Source organism: Gekko japonicus, unplaced genomic scaffold, assembly GCF_001447785.1.
Source record: "Gekko japonicus isolate JY-2015 unplaced genomic scaffold, Gekko_japonicus_V1.1 scaffold334, whole genome shotgun sequence".
In the NCBI taxonomy this organism is placed as follows: domain Eukaryota; kingdom Metazoa; phylum Chordata; class Lepidosauria; order Squamata; family Gekkonidae; genus Gekko; species Gekko japonicus.
In genome coordinates, this window is record NW_015173683.1 from 300,568 (window position 1) to 304,502 (window position 3,935).

The following is a 3,935-nucleotide window of genomic DNA, read 5'->3' on the forward strand; positions in this document are numbered from 1 at the left end:
ACTAAGAAAATTACTATATTTTTTTTTCCTCAGCGGATTAGGCAAGTTTTATTGTATGGTCAAAGACCATTTCTGGCTGTGAATGTGTTGTTGACTTCTCATCCTTAGTTGTTTTCTTTGAAAGAGCTCTTTGAAATTCATATTACAAAAAGGAAACCAGAGAAACCAAAAAGTTGCATTTTTAAGTGCTCAAGTGACTTCACAAGAATTGTACTAGATGTGCAAACTTTTATTCATATTGTGTCCCTATAGAAAAGGGAAAGGATACATTGTACATCCAGCCTAGTCTTCTATTTATTCTTTACAGTAGCAAGTGCTACATAGTTTGAATGGATGCAAAAACTGGGTAAGATTACAAAAGAAAAGAAAAAACGTTTTGATTTTTTCAATGGACCTGTCTTCCAAATGCTAGACTTTGGGAAGCTGCTTTCTGGATATCATTGGAAAAATGGATCCCAAATGTTTTAAAAGGAACAATTTTAAAAGATAATGGGATTAAAACAACTTGCGTTCTTCAGGGGGGGGAAACAAGCACAAATTCTCAAGTCTCCATCATATAATACAATGTAAAATTTAAGTCTGCTCTTTGCAAGCTATCCCTGTGCTTGCTGGAATTCTTTGTATACTTACGTTTTGAACTGGATGCTCCAAATTCATGAGTGCCATAAATGTGTCTTATTTTAGCTTAAACATATTAATATTCTAACAGGATGTTTTCAGACACAAAGAAACACGTGGAGCCATTCCCTTCAGATTACTGAGTATGTGCATGGCCAAGATTCTATAGAGATTGCAAGGTTTTGAATAGTCTTCAGAAGGTAACCTGAATGAGAAGTTATAACTCTTTATTTTCACTCGTACTTCACATTTTACCTCATCCTCAAAAGTAGAGGATTTCTCTCTGCCTGCCCCCAATACTTTACCCAGCAACAAGTATCCTTTATGTCAGCAGCAGACAGAAGGGCTGCAGACATATTCAGTCCCTCAGCCATTTCTTTCCAACTTTTCCCAAGTATCCTATTTTCTAGTTTATTTACTTATACCCTGATTCAAGTCATACCTCTGACTGTTCTCCATGGACTGTCACTTAGGATTTTTTAAAAGATTTTTTCCAGACAGATCTTGACCAAAGAAATTTCTCTTTTTTTAAAAAAAAAGAAAAGAAAGAAAGGAAAAAGGAGGCATACTGATAGAGGAGTGAGTGGGGAAACTGATCTATAGGCCCCAGAGCGAAGGCAGAAATTGTTGCTGCGGAAGGCACATCTTGTGATTGGCCTACAGTTCATATATCATAAAGAGGTTTCTCTCTCCTCTGGTAGTAGTGACATGTATGCAAGTCATTCATTCTCAGGAGATTTTAAAACAGAGTGTGGGAGTAAAAAAAAATTAAAGGAATCCGGAACACACATTTTTTTGATAGTATTCCTTCTATTTTGGTAGTGACTTATAGCTTGCACTCTTCATTGGCTTTACAAAAACACTCTTGACTCTGTCCATGAACTATATAGAAATGACCGTTTTTAATTCTAGCAGTTTTTCCTCACACAATAACCTTTGCTTAAAAATGGCTGGATGGCTACTTTTTTGCATGCAAGTGAAGTTTTTCCTTTGATCTGTGGTTTGCCTTCAGCAGTGACGCCTGCACAGCTTTTGGCAGAATTCTTGCTCCTCTCAACTTACACGAGGAGGGACGCTACTTGGGGTCTTTGGAAAACATCTGAAGTCAGCTCTGTCAGCAGGGTTACAGTTTTATACAGCTTTGTTTGGCAGATTAAATGAAGTCTTGAAGCCATAAATATAAGGCATTAACAGTTCCTTTATTTTTTATGCAACAATCAGGGCAAAGGTTCCTCTCATACACCAACAGAGAAATGCAATACATTGTAACTATTTCATTTCCATTTCAGCCATGGAAAGTAGTATCTAATTCCAAATTTGGCCCTGTCAAAAATCCACCCAATGATACTACGTATTGTAAAGGAGATGCAGAAAAATCCACAAACTGGAGGGGGGATAAGACCTGAAAAGGTAAAAAGCAGTGTCTGCATGGGGAAAAAACCACAAGAGGTGACATTTTTGTATTGCCTACCATTCTTTCATCTAGTCAGGAGGGGTGACACACACGGACCACATGGAGAAGGTAAAGGTTCCCTTGCTCGAAAGCCAGTCAAATCCGACTCTAGGGTTGCGGTGCTCATCTCCGTTTCAAAGCTGAAGAGCCAGTGCTGTCCAAAGACGTTTCCGTGGTCATGTGGCTGGCATGACTAAACGCCAAGGTGCACAATGCTGTTACCTTCCCACCGAAGTGGTACTTATTTATCTACTTGCAATTTCTTGCTTTCGAACTGCTAGGTTAGGAGCTGGAACTAGAGACAGGAGCTCACTCTGTCATGCGGCACCCGGGTCTCGAACTGCTGAACTACTGACCTTCCACAGCCTACAGTTCAGCATCTTAACCACCTGAGCCACCGCAGCTCCTTACATGGAGAAGCGGAGGACTTAAATAGAAGTGGGGACACAGTGCAGTGGGCTGGAAGAGTGACTGGAAGGAGAGTGGCAGCTGAGGGGGGGGGGAAGAAAAGCCAAGTGGGTGGGAAGGAAGCAAGGAAAGTGGAGGGACTTCTGCCATTCAAGGGTAAGGGGGTGGGAGGGAAGGTGGAGATACTGTGGGGAGAGGGACCAGCATGGGGTAATGAGATTTTCCTCCTTGTGGGGATATAATAAATGTTGACTGCTTGGCCTCCCTCTTGCTGACAGTGGTCATTGCCCAGTCACATACATGACTTATTTCTCTAAGCAGCAGCAGCAGCACTACTCCTCATTCAACTGGCCAAGGAAGGGGGTAAGGCTTGGAGGAGGATGAGAGAGCAAGGAGGGGGGCACAGCAAGACTACACCAGCAAGTATTGCTAAGTGCCACGACATCTATATATCTTTCCTGATATATAATACAGATGCTGAAAACTCGGTTGCTATGGTCTGTAGAAACAGTATTTGTCCAGAGACTTAATATTCTTCTCTGCCAGATTTTACAGAGGATTTATATACCAAGCTAAGACATATTGATTCAGGAATGTATGTTTTATAGACAAAGATAAACACTCTTGGAAACAGAGGAGCTCTGGAGATAAAAGAAGTGGTGAGTAATCCTTTGCCCCAGGGTGTGCTAAATCTCACCACATTACTAAAGCAAACACACACGCCCAGCTTGTTTTCCATATCAAAGAAGGGCTTCGCATGAATACCTACACTATCAAAACATGCACTAACTCCAGGAAAAAAAGTGGGGGAGTAGTATCTAGTCTGAATGGTCTAATGATTATAGAAGAAGGTGATTGGCAAAGAGTAGAACATGCTGTTACCATCCAGTGTTACTATACATTTAAAGAGACATGCCTGGTGATATGCAGTGTAGTCCGAGCCTGTAAAACTGTTTCAAACATTCTGTTAATACAACCCTGACACAGCAGCTTTGCTGTGCTCTGAACGTTTTCAGCAAGCTTTTTCTCACGAAGGTCGGCAGAGTAACAGCTTTGTTGAACTGCTTGAAATGGAGGTTGACATCTCCAGTTACTGATATACTCAATCCTATACCTTAATGCAGTATTTAATTCTATGTAGTTTAAGGACTAAATAAAGAATTGCAGAATTAAACCATCAATTCTGTGCGGTACAACCTCCATTTTAGCTGTGATACTTTTAATTTTGATCATTTAGATTAATGGCAGCATTGCTTATTTTATGTGTTTACAGATAATATATGTGTTCACAGAGAGGGAAATAAGGATTCCCCCAAGTGTTTCTTTGGCTTTCCCTCCTTGGTGAAAACTCTGGTCATGTTGTACAGTGTCAGTTGCTAGGCTGGCCCCAGTTGCATAGTGGAGAACCTGCAAAGATTGCGGGGGGGGGGGGTCACTCTCTTCCCTATACTCCCCT